Source organism: Rhinopithecus roxellana, chromosome 6 (genome assembly GCF_007565055.1).
Source record: "Rhinopithecus roxellana isolate Shanxi Qingling chromosome 6, ASM756505v1, whole genome shotgun sequence".
In the NCBI taxonomy this organism is placed as follows: Eukaryota; Metazoa; Chordata; class Mammalia; order Primates; family Cercopithecidae; genus Rhinopithecus; species Rhinopithecus roxellana.
In genome coordinates this window covers 156,078,893-156,097,045 of record NC_044554.1, presented here as the reverse complement: position 1 = coordinate 156,097,045, position 18,153 = coordinate 156,078,893, and the positions used below count along the sequence as shown (strand labels likewise).

The 18,153-nt window shown below is 41.9% G+C and overlaps 1 pseudogene; it reads right to left on the bottom strand.

Annotated features, from left to right (window-relative positions):
• Window positions 1–16,246: 16,246 nt before the first annotated feature.
• LOC115898297 lies at window positions 16,247–16,915 on the bottom strand (annotated as a pseudogene).
• Between the last annotated feature and the right edge of the window lie 1,238 nt (window positions 16,916–18,153).

The window sequence follows — 18,153 nt, the reverse complement described above, 5'->3', positions numbered from 1 at the left end:
TCCAAACAACTGAATGAAAAGAAAAGTTGAACTCTGTGAGATGAATGCACACATCACAAAGCAGTTTCTCAATGAGTTTCTTTCTAGATTTTATGTGAAGATATTTTCTTTTTCACCATAGGCCTCAATGTGCTCCCAAATATCCCTTTGCAGATTCTACAAAAACCGTGTTTCCAAAGTGCTCAATCCAAAGAAATTGAGCAGTTTGGAATCATTGTTTTTGTGGAATCTGAAAGGGGATATTTGGAGGTGCATTGAAGGCTATGGTGAAAAAGGAAATGTCTTCAAAAAACTAAAAAGAAGCTTTCTGAGAAACTGCTTTGTGATGTGTGAATTCATCTGACAGAGTTATACGTTTCTTCTCATTGAGAAGTTTGGTAACATTGTTTTTGTGGAATCTGTAAAAGGACATTTGGGAGGATATTGAGGCCTATTGTTAAAAAGGAAATATCTTCAGATAAAAACTGGAGAGGTTTCTTGAGATTCTGCCTTGTGACGTGTGCATTCATTTCATAGAGTTATACCTCTCTTTTCATTGAACAGTGTGGAAACACAGCTTGTGTAAAATCTCCAAAGGGATATTTCAGAGCACACTGAGGCCTAAGGTGAAGAAGGGAGTATCTTTAGATAACAAAGAGAAAGAAACTTTCTGAGAAACTGCTTTGTGATGTGTGAAGTCTTTTCACAGAGTTAAACTTTCTTTACATTGCACAGTTTGGAAACTATCTTTGATGAATCTGCAAAGGGATATTTGGGGGCACATTCAAGCCTATGGTGAAAAAGGAAATATCCTCAGATAAAAACTGGAAAAAAGCTTTCCGAGAAACTTCTACTTCATGTGTGAATTCATCTCACAGAGTTAAACCTTTCTTTTCTTTGAGCAGTTTGTTAACACTGTTTTTGTGGAATATGCAAAGGGATATTAGGGAGTGCCTTGAGGCCTGTGGTAAGAAAGGAATTATCTTCAGATGAAAACTGGAAAGAAGCTTTCTGAGAAACTGCTTTATGATTTGTGAATTCATCTCAAAGATTTATACCTCTCTTTTCATTGTGCAGCATGGAAACACTGTTTGTGTAAAACCTACAAAGGGATATTTCAGAACACATTGAAGCCTATAGTGAAAAAGGAAATATCCTCAGGAAAAAACTGGAAAGAAGCTATCCAAGAGACTGTCTGGTGATGTGTGAATTCATCTGACAAGTCAAAGGTTTCTTCCCATTGAGCAGTTTGGTAACACTGTTTTAGTGGAATCTGCAAAGGGATATTCGGGAGTGCATTCAGGCCTATGGTGAAAAAGGAAATATCTTTAAATAAAAACTGGAGAGAAGCTTTCCGAGAAACTGCTTTGTGATGTGTGCATTCATCTCATAGCATTAAACATTTCTTTGCATTGCGCAGTTTGGAAACTGACGAATCTGTGAGGGTACACTTGGGGGGCGCATTGAGGCCTACGGTGAACAAGGAAATATCTTCAGATGAAAAGTACAAAGAAGCTTTCTGAGAAACTGCTTTGTGATGTGTCCATTCATCTCATAGTGTTAAACCTTTGTTTTGATTGAACAATTTGGAATCTGTTTTTGTGGAATCTGAGGGGATATTTGGGAGTGCATTGAAGCCTATCTTGAAAAAGGATATATTCTCAGATAAAATCTAAAAATAACTCTCTGAGAAACTGCTTTGTGATGTGTGAATTAGTCTCACAGAGTTAAAGTTTTCTTTTCATTGAGCAGTTTGTTAACACTGTTTTTGTGGAATCTGCAGAAGGATATTCTGGAGCACATTGAGGCCTATGGTGAAAAACGAAATACCCTCAGTTACAAACTGGAGAGTAACTTTCTGAGAAACTGCTTTGTGATGTGTGCATTCCTCTCACAGAGTTATACCGTTCTTTTCATTGAGCAGTGTGGAAACACTCTTTGTGTAAAACCTACAAAGGGATTATTCAGAGCACTTTGAAGCCTAAGGTGAAGATTGAATTATCTTCAGATGAAAACTACACAGAACGTTTCTGAGAAACTACTTTGTGATGTGTGCATTCATCTCCCAGAGTTATACCTATCTTTTCATTGAGCAGTGTGGAAACACTGTTTGTGTAAAATCTACAAAGGGATATTTCGGCACACATTGAAACCTAAGGTGAAGATGGAAGAATCTTCAGATAAAAACTAGACAGAAGCTTTCTGAGAAACTGCTTTATGATGTGTCCATTCATCTCACAGAGTTAAAACTTTCTTTGCATTGCAGTCTGGACACTGCCTTTGATGAATTTGCGAATGGACATTTGGAGGCGCATTGAGGCCTAGGGTGAACAAGGAAATATATTCAGATGAAGAATACAAAGAAGGTTTCTGAGAAACTGCTTTGTGATGTGGAAATTCATCTCATAGTGTTAAAGCTTTCTTTTGATTGAGCAGTTTGGAATCACTGTTTTTGTGGAATCTGAGAGGGGATATTTGGGAGCACATGGAAGCCTATGGAGAAAAAGGAAATATCCTGAGAATAACTAGAAAGAAACTTTCTGAGAAATGCTTTGTGATGTATGAATTCCTCTCACAGAGCTAAACCTTTTTTCTCATTGAGCAGTTTCTTAACATTGTTTTTATGGAATCTGCAAAGGGATATTCTGAAGTGCATTGAGGTCTATGGTGAAAAAGGAAACATCTTCAGAAGAAAACTGGAAAGAAGCTTTCTGAAAAACGGCTTTGTGATGTGTGCATTCATCTCATAGAGTTATAGCTCTCTTTCCAATGAGCAGCATGGAAAAGCTGTGTAAAATCTACAAAGGGATATTTCAGAACACATTGAAGCCTATGGTGATAAAGGAAATATCCTCAGATAAAAGCTACAAAGAAGTTTTCCGACAAACTGCTTTGTGATGTGTGAATTCATCTGACAGAGTTAAACCTTTCTTCTCATTGAATAGTTTGGTAACACTGTTTTTGTGGATTCTGAAAAGGGATATTCGGGAGGACATTAAGGCCTATGGTTAAAAAGGAAATATCTTCAGATAAATACTGGAGAGAATCTTTCTGAGAAATTGCTTTGTAATGTGTGAATTCATCTCACAGGGTTAAACCTTTCTTTACATTGCACAGTTTGGAAACTGTCTTAGACAAATCCACGAATGGACACTTGGGGGTGCATTGAGCCCTACGCTGAACAAAGAAATATCTTCAGATGAAAAGTGCAAAGAAGCTTTCTGAGAAACTGCTTTGTGATGGGTCCATTCATCTCATAGTGTTAAAACTTTGTTTTGATTGAGCAAATTGGAATCACTGTTTTTGTGGAATCTGAGAGGGGATATTTGGGAGTACATTGAAGCCTATAGTGAAAAGGGAAATATCCTCGGATAAAAACTAGAAAGAAGCTTTCTGAGAAATTGCTTTGCGATGTGTGAATTCATCTAACAGAGTTAAATGTTTCTTCTCATTGAGCAGTTTGGTAACACTGTTTTTGGGGAATCTGCAAAGGGATATTTGGGAGCACATTGAGGCCTATGGTGAAAAAGGAATTATCTTGCGATAAAAACTGGAGAAAAGCTTTGTGATAAACTGGTTTGTGATGTGTGCACCCATCTCACAGAGCTATGCTAAGGTCACTGGGCTGGCCACTGTCAAAAATGAGACTGACTCCCTGAAACAGCTTTTGAACACAGGAGGTGGATGGATGCAGATTCAGGAGGGATATTAATGGACCAAGCAAACAGGAATTGCAAGCTGGGAGGTAGGCACGGGGCTGGGTGTGAGGTGCTCAGTAGTGACTCAAATCTAAGTCCACAGGTCCTGGGCAGTGGGAGTGGAGATGCATGCACAGAGAAATGGTGCAAGTGCCAGGCAAGGTGGCTCACGCCTAGAATCCCAGCATTTCAGGAGGCTTACTAGAGACCAGGAGTTCGAGACCAGCCTGAGCAACATAGCAAAACTCTGTTTCTACAACAAATATATAGATTAGGGCAGGGCATGGTGGCTCATGACTTTAATTCCAGCACTTTGGGAGGCTGAGGCAGATGGATCACGAGGTCAAGAGTTTAAGACCAGAATGGCCAACATGGTGAAACCCCATCTCTACAAAAAATACAAAAAAAAAAAAAAACTCTATCTGGGCCTGGTAGTGCCTGCCTGTAATCCTAGCTACTCAGGAGGCTGAGGCAAGAGAATTCCTTGAACCCAGGAGGTAGAGGTTGCAGTGAGTTGAGATCACACCACTGCTCTCCAGGCTGGGAGACAAAGCAAGAGACTTCATCTCACGGAAAAAAAAAAATGTGTGAATTCAACTCACAGAGTTACACCTTTCCAAGTAAACAGTGTTATCAAACTGCTCAATGAAAGAACAGTGTAGCTCTGTGAGATGAATTAACACATCACAAAGCAGTTTCTCAGAAAGTTTCTTTTTTGTTTATCTGAGAATATTTTCTTTGTCACCATTGGCTTCAATGCACTCCCAAATATCCCTTTGCAAATTCCACGAAAAGAGTGTTAACAAACTGCTGAATGAAAAAAAGTTTTAACTCTGTGAGATGAATTCACACATCACAAAGAAGTTTCTCAGAGAGCTTTTTTCTATTTGTTATTTGAGGATGTTTCCTTTATCACCATAGGCTTAATGTGATCCAAAATATCCCTTCACAGATTCCCCAAAGACAATGCTACCAATCTGCTCCATGAAAAGAATCGTGTGACTCAGTGGGATGAATTCACAAATCACAAAGTGGTTTCTCAGAAAGCTTCTTTCTAGTTTATCTCTGAGGATATTTCATTTTTCACCAAAGGCCTCAATGCGCTCATGAATATCCCTTTGAAGATTCCACGAAAATAGTGTTAGCAAACTGCTCCTTGAAAAGAAAGGTGTAAATCTGTGAGATGCATTCACACATCACAAAGTCGTTTTGCAGAAAGATTCTTTCTAGTTTTTATCTGAGGATATTTCTTTTTCACAATAGGCCTCAACTCGCTCCTAAATATCCTTTTGTAGATTCCATGAAAACCATGTTAGCAAACTGATCCATGAAAAGGAAGGTGTTACTCTGAGATGAATAAACACATGACATAGAAGTTTCTCAGAAAGCTTCTTTCTAGTTTTTATCTGAGGATATTTCCCTTGTCAACATAGGCTTCAATGTGATATATAATATCCCTTCTCAGATTTCCCAAAAACAGTGCTACCAAACTGCTCCATGAAAACAAAGGTGCAACACTATGTTACAGTAAATGTAACTTGGACTGGAGAGTCAGGGACAGCCTCTTAGTAGAAACGGCCTTTATGCCAGGTCGAGTTAACCAGGAGAGATGAAAGGAAGAAAAACCCAACAGAGGGACAAACCCATAGTCAGAGCTCCCGGCACACACCCGAATCCTCCACAGTACAGACTATTTTTTTGGAGAGACAGGATCTCAATCAGTAGCCCAGGCTGGAGTACAGTGGCGTGGTCTCAGCTCACTACAACCTCCGCCTCCTGGTTTCAAGCGATTCTCCTGCTTCAGCCTCCCTAGCAGCTGGGATGACAGGTTCACAGCACTACGCCTGGCTTATTTTTGTATATTTAGCAGAGACGGGGTTCCACTATCTGTTGGACAGGCTGGTCTTGAACTCCTCAGGTAATCCACCCGTCTTGGCCTCCCAAAGTGCTGGGATTACAGGCATGAGCCACCATGTCCAGCCTAGACTGTTGTTGAAGCCTCTTTTCCTCTTCTCTTTCCTAGGTTCATTTCTTCTTTTACACCCTCCCCCCATAATTGTTCTACCCATTCAAAGGCTGTGGCTGGCACAGGATGGAACAGAACCCACTAGCCTCAAGTTCCAAACCCACACTCTCCAATAACCAGACTCTCAGATGGGAAGCTTCAAAGTCTTGTGACAGCCTGACTGAACCACTCCAGCCTGGGTGGCTCCCTTCAATTCCTGCCCCGGGAAAACAGGCATCTCCTCTGGCCTCCTCCCAAAGAAGCCTGTCAGTCACCTGCTCCTGGAAGCCTGTGCTCTCCACCTTTGCAACAAAGGGCCGGCCTCTCCACCCATTCCTGCTGAACACATCACTGTACCCCCAGCTCTGAACTGTCCTTTGCCCAGGGTGGGATGACTTCTCACAGCCTTCTGCCTACTGCAGACTTGGCTCAGCCCAAAGCACTCCATGTACCTGGGGTGTGGTGTCTACCTCAAGGAGCATTTCTACAACCTCTTCTGCCTCTACCACAAGTGAAAAACCTACCTCTGAACACTGATTAGAACTAGAACTGCACGATTGTAAGGAAGAAAGGGAGGCCAGGCACAGTCACTCATACCTGTAATCCTGGCACTTTTGGAGGCTGAGGCAGGCAGATCACATAAGGCCAGGAGTTCAAGGCCAGCCTTGCTAACATGCTGAAACCCCATCTCTGCTAAAAATACAAAAATCAGTCAGGCACAGTGGCTCACACCTGTAATCCCGGCACTTTGAGAGGCTGAGGCAGGCAGATCACCTGAGATCAGGAGTCCAAGACCAGCCTGGCCAACATGGCAAAACACTATCTCTACTAAAAAATGCAAAAGTTAGCTGGCTGTGGTGGCACGCATCTGTAATCCCAGCTACTCAGGAAGCTGAAGCTGGTGACTCACTTGAATCTGGGAAGTGGAGGTTGCAGTGAGCCGAGATCATGCTACTGCACTCCAGCCTGGGCATCAGAGTGAGACTCCATCTCAAAAAGAAAGCAACAATTAGCTGGGCATGGTGGCACACATCTATAATCACAGCTCCTTGGGAGGCTGAGACAGGAGGATCACCTGCCTGGGAAGTCGAGGCTGCATTGAGCCGAGATCACACCACACTGCACTGCAGCCTGAGCAACCAGACTGAGACCCCATTTCGAAAAAAAAAGGCCAGGTGCAGTGGCTCATGTGTGCCTGTAATTCCAGCTACTCAGAAGGCTGAGGCAGGAGAATCACTTGAACCCGGGAGGCAGAGGTTGTAGTGCGCTGAGATCCCACCACCACACTCCAGCCTGGGCAGCACAGCGGGACTCCATCTCAAAAAAAACTAAAAAAGAAAGGAAAAGAAAACCACAATTTGGTTGGGTAGATATTTGGTCCCCTGAACTGTCCAGGTTTGGAGGGCCCTCCCATTGCGTTGGGATGGGAGGCTGGTCTCAAACTACACATGCCCATCCCAGCCTGCCATCTGCCAGCGTCTCCTTCCCAATCTAGCCCAGGGCAGGCAGGGGGCACTCACTTGAAGTACTAGCCAGCAGATTCCAAGTAGGATGCAGACTCAGCCACAGGCCACATCTCGATGGTGGGGTGGTTCTTGTCCCTGCGCACAAGTTCCTCCATCACCCACATGTGTTCATGCAGAGACACGTTGTTGAAAAGCTGCTTGCAGGTCAGGAGGGAAGGGTCAGAGGGTCACGGTGTGGCCCGTGGGCTGCACAGGCAGAGCAGGTGCACAGCAGAAACTCACGGCAGCACCAGGTCCCCAGCAGGACAGTCATCGATGACCACAGTCCCATAACAGTCACACATCGGCAGCACTTCCTCCACGTAGGGGGAGTGGTTGGTGCGGAAGGAGTTGACACCAAGGAAGTGAAGCAGGTTGAAGTCCTTCACCAGCAGCAGCCCATCAAAGCCCTTCCCTCAGATCTAGGAGACAGCAGAGCCATGTGACCCTTTCCCTGTCGAAGCTGCACTTCCTCCGAGAACTAGGACCCTGGAGAGCCACCCCACGAGCCCCCTCTCCAGCCCAAGCACCAGCTCCACCATAAGGAAGCTTGGAGCCATTTGCCTCATTGCCCTCAACTGTGGGACACAGGGAAAGCGAAAGTGAAAGGTGACCAGAAGCAGACCCCATGAGGACCTAGGAGTGCCAATGTACATCAGCATCTTCGTGCTTGTTGAAGCCGTGAAAATACAAAGGTTTCCCATTGATGAGGAACTGGCTGTCAGTGACAGCCACAGTGCAGATCCCCACTAGGAATGTGTAGAAGTCAGACACAGGCCCCAGCGACGTCTGTGCACTGAGCTGCACCTACAACAGCCAAAGCACCAGGAATGAGCACCCTGACAGCCTGAGCCTTATCTGGCCTGCCCTCTGGTAGAAAGGCCCCTTGTGCACCCAGCAGATGCCTCGGTTCCTGCCTGCCTGCCCTCCGGCAGCCTCGACAGGCTCAGCTCCTCCAGCACCATGGCCTGTTTTGGCCCAACTAACGCTCTCGCGGCCCACCCAGAGGTGTGAGCTCCTGCCTCACACCAGCCTCGCTGGGCCGAGGTTCACCCTCACGCTGGCCCGTTGGGGCCCAGCTCATGCCTCTCGCGGCCTCTCCAGGCTCAGCCCCTACCTGTGGGCGGCCTCTCCAAGCTCAGCCTCTAGCTCACAGTGGGCCCTCACCGGTCCCACCTCTTGCCTCGCTGCTTCCCCCCTGGGGCCAAGCTCCTGCCTTTCGGCGGCCTCTGCAGGCCCAGCTCCTGCCTCCTAGTGGCCCCCGTAGGCCAAGCTCATGCCTCGATGGCGGCCTTTCCAGGCCTAGCGTTTCCTGCTTTGCATCCTCTCCAGGCCCAGCATTTCCTTCAGTCAGCCTCTCCGGCCCGGCTCTTCCTCCTAGCGGCCTCTCCAGGCCCAAGTTGAGGTCAATACGGCCACTCCAGGGCCAGCTCCTGCCTCATGGCAGCTTCTGCATGGGAAGAGGTATAAGCATGTTTTGGGCTGTCCTTTGGGTGCATATGTGCAGTAGCTGTAGATGGTGGTTCACACATCACGTGTCTCAGCACCCTGATTGGCACATCTCAAGGACATGTTCACTTCCTTGACTGCCTACCCTGCCTTAAGGTGTAGCTCCCTGCAGCCCTGAACTCCTGGCTCAAGCAGTCCTCCCATTTCAGCCTTCCAAGTAGCTGGGGTTGCAGGGGCTGCAGGCATGCACCACCATGCTTGCCTAATTTTTGGTATTTTTAGGGAAGAAGTGGTTTCCCTATGTTATCCAGGCTGGTCTTGAACTCCTGGGCTCAAGCGATCTTTCCACCTCAGCCTCCCCAAGTGTTGGGATTCCAGGCGTGACCACTGTGCCTGGTCAAAAAAATCTTTTTTTAAGTTGAAGAAAGCGCTGGACACAGTCACTCATGCCTGTAATCCCAGCACTTTGGGAGGCCGAGTTGTGTGGATCACCTGAGGAGTAGGTGCGATTTCTACAATTGGTTTGGCAGAAATCAAATCCAAGTACGACTACAGCCAATGGTGAGGGAACCAGGCCTTTCGCGATGGTGAGTGATCCCAAAAGTTAAAAATACCAAATGCATGACAGTGCTCCTGTGACTAGTTAATAGGGTGAGAGTCACTAGTCCATTGAGGTGTCTTATTTAACATGAACGTGTGGGCAATCTTAGTTTTATGACCCCGAGGTAAGAACCAAATGCCAGGTATAGTTGAAGTATAGTCACCTCCAAGTATTATGGGCCTAGAGCGAGGAGGGTTACATGCCCGAGTGGGATGATGATTTCTCAGAGGTTGGTAGATTAAGAGACCAAAATTTGGTAGGAGATATCCATGCTGGCAAGGGTGGTTTTGACTGAAATGTGCTATGTCCAATGAACAAATGACTGTACTATGTAATATTAAGAACTTTGAGTACTGGTCGATATTCATATGGAACTAGTTCTATATGTAAGTATAGTATTATATGTGATAGTTAAGAAATTGCTAATAATTGCTTACATGCGTGTGGAGCAAGCTTGTAATGTCATAAAATCTGTGAATGTACTGTGTACAATCAAGCATTGATAGTAGTACTATATATTATTCATGGGGACTAGCATGAGGTACATAAAAGTATTAATGTATCAGTGCTGATGGTCAGTACTTACATAGTAGTTAAAATGCATGTCGAAAAGAATACAGAGAATAGTTTAATTAGAATCTCAGCTTTGGGTGTTGATGGTGAAGCAGGAATGCTTTTTCTCTGAGTTGCCCTGCGGGACTCTCCATTTCTGGTTTACAAGACTGGTGTATTGGATTATACTATAAGGGCAGTTTCATTTAAGTAGTTTATCCTTGATAAGGGCAGTGAGTGGTACGAGAACAAGAATAATAGAGAAACATATCATAGATGCCATCTGTCCAATGGTAATGAAAGGATGTTCTTGGCTTTCCTCCGATCCATATGAGGGTGAATAGGTCAGTGAGTAAGATTCAGAACAGATATTGCCTTAATGGGCGGAATATTATGCTTTGTTGTTTGGATGGGTGGAGTGCAGGAACAACTGCTAGAAGGAGAATGCATAATAGAAGGGCCAGTACACCTCCTAGTTTATTGGGGATTAATCATAAGATTGCATATGCAAATAAAAAGTATCACTATGGTTTTATGTGGGGCGGGGTATTTAGGGGTTGACTAAGGTGTAATTATCTGGGTTGCTCAGGAGGTCAGGCAGAAACAGTACTAGAATTATTAAAAGGAGGAGGAGAAAAACCTAGAATATCTTTGATTGTATAGTAAGGGTGGACAGTGATTTTGTCAGAATGTGGTGAAATTCCTGAAGGGTTAATAGACCCTGTTTCATGTAGGAGAAAAAGGTGGAAAAGTGTTAGGGCTATAATGACAAAAGGTAAGATGAAGTGGAAGGCGAAGAATCGTGTAAGAGTGACTTTGTCAACTGAAAATCCACCTCCAATTCATTGGACAAGGTCAGTTCCAATATATGGGATGGCTGATAGTAGGTTTGTGATTACTGTAGTGCCTCAGAAAGATATTTGGCCTCATGGAAGCACATAGTATATAAATGCTGTTGCTGTGGTTGTGAGTAGGAGGAGAATGCCAGTGTTTCAGGTTTCTAAGCATACGAATGACCCATAATATAAGCCTCGACCTACATGTAGGAAGAGGCAGATGAAGAATGTTGAAGAGCCGTTAGTGTGAAAATCGTGGACTTTTCAGCCATAGTCCACATCTCAGTTAATATGGGCAACAGAAGAGAAAGCAGTTGGGGTATCTGGTGGGTAGTGTATGGCCAGAAATAACGCTGTGATGATCTGGAGGATTAAGCAGGTACCAAGAAGTGAGCCAAAGTTTCAACATACAGAGATATTAGATGGTGTGGGGAGATCAATGGATGTGTAATTAATGATTTTATTAGTGGGTTTGTTTTACATATAATGGTCATTAGTGTTCTTAGAGTTGAAGTACAATGATGGTTTTGTAGTTGAAGTATGATGGAGTGGTCATCATAGTTAATTTTATTAGTGTGGGAAGCTGAATAATTGTTGAGGGTGAGGGGCCAGGTTTGATATGTTAGGATTCTGCACATGTGGGTGCTTTCTATAATTATGGGTGTTCGTTGGTGGTAGTTGCTGGTTGAACATTGTTGGTATTTATGTTGCAGTTGAAATTACTTGGAGTGATAGATTAGATAATTAAGAGTAAAGCTAAAAAGGATGGAATAAAAAAAGAAGAAATAAAATTTAATTAGACCTTTTTGAGTAGTTACGGTAATGGAGGCTGTGATTTGGCTTTGTGAAATTGTCTTTGGTATAGACTTTTCTAGTCAAATTAGATCTAGCAGAAGTGATGGCAGGTTTTGGCTTATAGACAGGTTTGAGTGAGGGGTTGTATGGTGAATTGTGATTGAGTAGAATCCTAATACATTGGAGAAGTTGAATGCTTGTAATGGATATTTTGTCTTAAGATTATTAGTTATAAAACTAAGTTCCATTGCCAGTAAGGGTCTAGGATGGTTGCAGCTTGGCCTGTACGTTTTAGGGGGGTGGTATTGTTGTTCTGGGGGGATGAAGTAGGGATAATGCTATTGGTGATGAGAAACCCAGTGAAGATAATGCCGACTATAAGGCATTTAATTGGGTTTATTAGGGAAGGGTTATTTTTGTCAATGCTGATTAGGGTTGGGAAGTGGGGTTGTCCCATTAGAGTGAAGAAAATAATTTGGATATTATAGACGCTTGTTAGGGGGGTGGAAATAAGAGTAATAGAGAGGGCTCAGGAATTGGTATGTGATGTGTTTGCAGTTTTGATAATGAGATCTTTAGAGAAAAAGCCTGTGAGGAAAGGCATACCCATGAGTGCTACGCTGCCAATACTAAAGGGAATAGGAAGTAAGGGGTAAAGTCTTAAATAGTCCTCCAGTTTTTCGGATATCTTGTTCATCGTTGAGGTTATGGATGATGGATCCTGAACATATAAATAATATGGCTTTAAAAAAGGCATGGGTGCAGATGTGTAGGAATGCTAGGTGTGGTTGTTTCACGCCAGTTGTGACTATTATAAGGCCTAGTTGCCTTGAGGTGGAGAATGCTACGATTTTGTTGATCACATTTTGTGTTAGAGCACAAATTGCTGGAAATAAGGTGGTAGTATCCCCTAAACACACTTTAAGGGTTTGGATTAATATATTATTTTCTATTAAGGGGTGGAATGGATAAGCAGGAAAATTCCTGCTACAACTATAGCACTAGAGTGGAGTAGGGCTGAGACTGGGGTTGGGCCTTCCATGGTGGAAGGAAGTCGGGGTAGAGGCCAAATTGAGCTGACTTTCCCACTGCTGCTAAGAGAAGGCCAATTAATGGAAGAAGATCGGGGGTAGGATTTAGGATAAATGCTCGTTGAGGTTCTCATGTATTGGAGAATGAGAGGAATCATGTTATAACTAAAATGAAGCCAATATCACCAATGCGGTTATACAGAATCACTTGGAGGGCTGCTGTATTAGCATCTGCTCGGCTAGTCATCAACCAGTTAATAAAACAGACATAATTCCTATGCCTTCTCATCCAATAAAGAGTTGAAAAAGGTTGTTGTTGGTAACGAGAATTAATATTGTGGTGAGGAAAATAAATATTTGAAAAATTGATTAATGTTAGGATCTTATTTTATATATCGAGAATTGTATAACAGATCAGGTGACAAATAGTGCTACTGGGATAAATTTTATGGAGAAGTAGTCTAGTTTGAAGTTTAGTGAGAGATTAAGGGTTTGGACTGTTATTCAATGTCAGTTTGAGATGATGGCTTCTTGGTCTATATACATAAATGTGAGAATGAGGCTAATGGTGAAGGTGAACGCGATAGATATTTTTACATAATATGGATATGAGTTCTTGTGAGGGTAATAATTGGTAAGGTTAAGGAGACTAAGGCTATTATAGCAATGGAAAAATACGTGATTATTACTTTTATTTGGAGTTGCACCAATATTTTTAGTTCCAAAGACCAATGGATAGTTCTTATCCTCTAAAACTTGAGAAAGCCATGTTGTTAGGCATGCAGGCAGGAGTTAGCAGTCCTTGAATACTTTCTCAGTAAATAAGAAGTTGCAGACTTCTATTACTAGACCCATAATCTAATGTTTTGATTAAACTATATTTACAGGGTATAAAACCTATAGTAATCTTAGGGTTTAGGGACAATAGAATAGGTGCAAGGTGTATGAGTATTAGTATATTTCCTCGTATAGAGGAATGCTTTTTAATGCTATTAATGTAACGTGTAAGTGTTCCTTGTTGTATTGTGATAAGTAGGTACAGGGAACAAAGGGCTGTGATTAATATTAAGTTTTATAAGCATAATGGTGATGTTTGATCAGGAGAATGAAGCCACCATTACAAAGAGTTATTCCATTAGATTAATGGTGTGGGGGTAAGGCAAGGTTAGTAAGATTTGCTCTAAGTCATCAAAAGGCTGTTAGTGGGAGTAGTGTTTGAAGCCCTCGAGAGAGTAAAATGATTCGGCTATGGATTTGCTCATAGTTTGAATTTGCTAGGCAAAGCAGTAAGGACCAAGGAAGTCCATGGGCAATTATGAGGGTAAAGTTTCAGGGGGTTTGAATGTGGATAGTCATAATAACAAGTGCTGTATGACTTATAGAGGAATATGCAATAAGTGATTTTAGATAGTTTGTGGTAGACAAATAGAGCTTATTATAACTATCCCTCATAAAGATAACACGAGGAAGGGGTAGGCTGTATACTCTGTCAGGGGGCTGAGGATAAAGGTAAGCCGTATTATGCCCTAGCCGCCAGGTTTTAGGAGAACCGCTGCAAGTACTATTGAGCCTGCAATAGGGGCTTCTACGTGGGCTTAAGGAAGTCATAGGTGAAGTCCGTATAGGGGTATTTTTGCTATAAAACCCATAATACATGCTAATCATATAAGGTTATTGAATCAGGAGATTAATAGCTCTTGGGTGTTAAATATTATTGTCATGTTCAGTGAACCTAAGGTATTTTGAGTGTGAATAAGTATAATAAGTAGGGGGAGAGATCCCACTAGTGTATCAAATAAGATATATAAGCTTGCACTGAGGCATTCTGGTTGCTTACCCCAGGGGGTGATAATAATTAAGGCAGCGATAATTGTACCTTCAAGGAGAATATAAAATATAATTAGTTCTGTGGCTGCGAATGCCATAATTATTTTAAAAATTGTAGGGAAATCAGTATGGAAATATGGAGCTTTTTCCATGAGGGTGACTGATTGGAGAGGTGGTACTGGCTTGCTATAATTATAAGAGGTAGTAGTCAGGCTGTTAATATTAGAAGGGGTGATGTCAGCGGATCAGAAGAGAAAGTTAATGAGAAGTTGAATAGATCGTCATTGAATTAATTAAAAAATAATAGGGCAATGAAGCTGATGATTAGATTGTGAATAGCCATATTGATTCAGATTTTAGAATTTTTAGAGAATCATGTTATTAGTAGCATTATAATTGTTGGAATACTAATTTTTAGCATTGAAGTAAATTTAGGTTATATACATAGTCTAGGCCACAGGTGTTGGAGATTGAAACCAGTAAGGCAAGGCCCACTGTGGCTTCACAGGCAGCAAGTATTAGGAGGGTAATTGGTATTATGAATGCTAGGGTGAATAGTGTATTTAAAGTTATAGGAGTTTTATGATGAATAATGATTATATTCCTTCTAGGCATAGTAGGGATTTCGAGTGGGATCAATAGATTAATATCCCCAGAAGCAGTACGGTATATGCTAATATGATATTGATATAAATAGAGGGCATTTGGTAAATATGTTGTATCATAAGCTAATGAGTCAAAATCATTTATTTTGGCTTAAACCATCTACCAATTCAGTTCCATCTAATCCTTTTTGAGTTCATTCATAAGTCAACCCCACGACTAAAATGATAACTTGTATAAGGGCTGTGCTGATTATTAGTGTCAGATTGCTTGTTTGAAAGGCTTATGGCAAGAGTAGTCAGTAGTAGAGCGATTTCTAAGTCAAATAGGAGGAATGTGATGGCTACTAGAAAAAACTTTATGGAGAAGGGAATGTGGCTGGAGGATAACGGGTCAAATCCACATTCGTAGGGGCTGGATTTTTTAATATAAATATTAAGTTGTGGGAGCCAAAATGTAATAACTATCAGTGATGGGGCTAATAGGGTGTTGATTACTAGGGCTAGTGTTAGGTTAATTACTCATTTTCAGATGTTGTCCAAACTAATTGATTGGCAGTCAGTGGTACTGTTTATACTAAAAGAGTAAGATCCTAATCAGTAAATAGAAATATACAAGAATAGTCATACTGCATCTACAAAGTGTCAGTATCAGGTGGCGTCTTCAAAGCCAAAGTGATGGCTAGATGTAAAGTGGTATTTTAATTGGCAGGGGAGACAGATAGTGAGGAATGTTGATCCATTAATGCTGTGAAGTCTTTGAAAACCTATAGCTATAAAGAATGTTGAGCCATAAATTCCATCAGAAATAGCAAAGAGAGCCTCAAAGTATTCTGAGACTTGCAGGAGGGTGAAGTAAATGCCTAAGACAATTGTGGTAAGTAGTGCTTGAATTGTTTTCAATTATTTTCTATTAGGCTGTGATGGGCTCGAGTATTTGAAACCCCTGATGCTAGTAATACAGATGTATTCAGGAGGGGTGCTTCCAGAGGGTCAAGGGGAGAAATGCCTGTTGGGGGTCAATGTCTTCCTAGTTCTGGTGTTGGGGATAGACTAGAACGGCAGAATGCCCAGAAGAATCTAGCAAAGAAAAATAATTCTGAGATAATAAATAGGACTATTCTACATCAGAGGCCTTTTTGGACAATTGTTGTACGGTGGCCTTGAAATGTACTTTCCCGGGTAATATCACATCACCATTGATATATAGTCAGTGTATTGGTTAGTAGGCCTAAGGTTAAAAGAGTAATAGAGTTAACGTGAAATCATGTAGCTAAGCCGGATGTTATTAGGAGAGTTGGGAGAGCCCCTATTAATGGCCAAGGACTGAGTTAGACGAAATGATAGGCATGTGTTTGGTGGGTCATTATGTGTTGTCATATAAATACAGGCTTACTAATAGCCTAAAGGCATAAGCTTAGATGAGGGCCACAGCAAATTCGAGAGTGGTCAATAGAATCAGAATAATAAGGGTGATCGAAGCTGTGGGATGGTTAATAGTTGATAATAGTGTGGCTCCTCCAATTAAGTATATAAGTAAGTGGTCGGCTATAATGCTGGCTGTTAAACGTCCAGCTGATGCCACTGGTTGTGTAAGTAGACTAATGGTTTCGATGATTACTAGTATAGGGGTAAGTGGAATGTGTGTGCCTGGTGGTAGGAGGTAAGCTAAAGAGTTTTTAGTTTTAAAGTGGAAGCCTGTGATTACTGTGCCTGCTCATAAGGGATTACTATACCGAGATTTATTGATAGTCGAGTAGTTGGTGTAAAAGAGTGGGGTAGAAGCCCAAGGAGATTGATTAAGGCAATAAAGAGAATTAGGGATATTAGTATAAGGGATCAAGTTCATCCTTTAATATTATGTATGATTATTATTTGGTTGAGAACAAGTTGAACTAGTCATTGTTGAATAGAAATCAATCGGTTATTGATGAGATAGTTGGAGGTTGGAAAGAGTGTGGTGGGAAACAAGATGATCAGTGCTGCTGTGGGTAATCCGAGGATTGTCGGGGCAGTAAATGAGATTTTCATTCATTTTAGTTCTCAAGGGCTGTCACGTTTTTGCGTTTTAACTATTTTCAGTGTAGGGGGTGTATAGTAAATGAACTTTGATAGTTTTAATTGGATAATGGAGAATAAAGTTATGATTGTTGATATAACAATAATAGGTCATGTGGAAATATCTAGTTGAGGCATTCACTGTAAAGAGGTGTGAATTCTCTCAATCTTTAACTGAAAATGTTAACACTGGGGTAGCTTTACAGTGATATTATAGTGCGGATATAGACCAAGTTTTGAAAGTTTTTGATGGGACTAATTCTAGAATAATAGGTGTAAAACTGTGGTTAGAGCCACAAATTTCTGAGCATTGTCCGTAGTAGAGGCCTGGTCAAGTAGCGGTTAAGGCAGATTCATTTAAGCGTCCAGGGGTTGCATCTGGTTTTAACCTTAATGAGGGAATAGATCATGAGTGCACTATGGTGTACATGTCGTGATAATCAGAGTACTTCGTGGCATACCATATAGGCAGAGGAAATGTTGCAGGAAAAAAGTGAAATTGACACCTATATATATGATGGCAAAGTGAATTTTAGCATACTTTTGATTAAGTGTATAACCTGAAAATAGGGGGATCAGTGGACAAAGCCACCTATAACAGCAAATACGGCTCCTATTGATAAAACATAATGGAAATGGGCTGTGACGTCATATGTATCATGTAAAACAATATCTAGTAATGAATTTGCTAGTGCAATGCCGGTTAGACCTCCTACTGTAAAAAGAAAAATAAATCCTAGGGCTCAGAGTATTGCAGGAGATCATTTGATGTTACCAATGTGTAGTGTAGCTAATCAGCTAAATACTTTGACACCAGTAGGAATAGCAATAATTATAGTAGCAGAGGTGAAGTATGCTTGTGTATGTACATCTGTTCCTACTGTAAATATGTGGTGAGCCCATACATAATCCCTAAGAAGCCAGTTGATGCTATGGCTCATGCTATGCCCATACACCCAAATGGCTTTTTTCCAGAGTAATATGTTACGATATGGGAAATTATCCTGAAGCCCGCCAGGATGAGGATATAGACTTCAGGCTGACCACAGAATCAGAATAAGTGCTAATATGCGATAGGATCACCTCCACTAGCTGGGTCAAAAAAAGTAGTATTAAGATTGCAGTCAGTTAACAGTAGAATAATGCTGGCGGCTAGGACTGGGAGAGAAAGGAGTCACAGAACTGCTGTAATTAGGACTGATCAGACGAAAAGGG